The sequence below is a fragment of the Mus caroli genome, chromosome 17 (genome assembly GCF_900094665.2).
Source record: "Mus caroli chromosome 17, CAROLI_EIJ_v1.1, whole genome shotgun sequence".
Taxonomy (NCBI): Eukaryota; Metazoa; Chordata; class Mammalia; order Rodentia; family Muridae; genus Mus; species Mus caroli.
This window is the reverse complement of record NC_034586.1, coordinates 36,487,872-36,488,563: the sequence shown is the minus strand read 5'-3', so window position 1 is coordinate 36,488,563 and position 692 is coordinate 36,487,872.

Genomic DNA, 692 nt, shown 5'->3' with positions numbered 1-692 from the left:
ACAATTCATATAAGTGTATGCATATACATATATATCTATATGTAAATACACAAAATATTGTGTGTGTGCGTGCATGTTTGTGTGTGTATGTGTCTTAAATTAAGTTATGCTACTTGGTTTAAAAATGTTAAAAAAGAACTATAGATTAGCAGACCACACAGAAAAAAGTATTAAAAGGCTTCAGAATGGAGGGTCCATGAAGTTTTTGCAGGTGACTCCTATATATATTATACCTGTGTTTCTTGATTTATCTTTCTGAGGTTATATATAAGCTTGTACTGCTGAAGGCACCTGACATTTAGGACACATGATTCCTATAATTTGATTTGGAACTTGAAATTCTCCAGCCTTTAGTCTTGCGTCCATGGTGCTAGAAAATACTGTGCAAGCTTTAAGTGGGGTTAAAATATCATTATTCACACCAGATATAACATCATCTATGAACCACAGACAATTTTCCTGAGAACAATTTGGCACTAAATGTTCAATAATTCACAGAGATGCTAGGTTCTGTTTGCAAACAATAGCCTAGCAAGGCTACCTTCTGAGATGCTCTTCCACGACTGATTGAGATGAATGCAGATACTCACAGGCAAGCATTGGACTGAGGACAAGTAGCCCTATTGAAGAGTTAGTAAAATGATTTAAAGAAAAGAAGGGGATTTCAAATTTACAGGAAGAACAACAGTGTT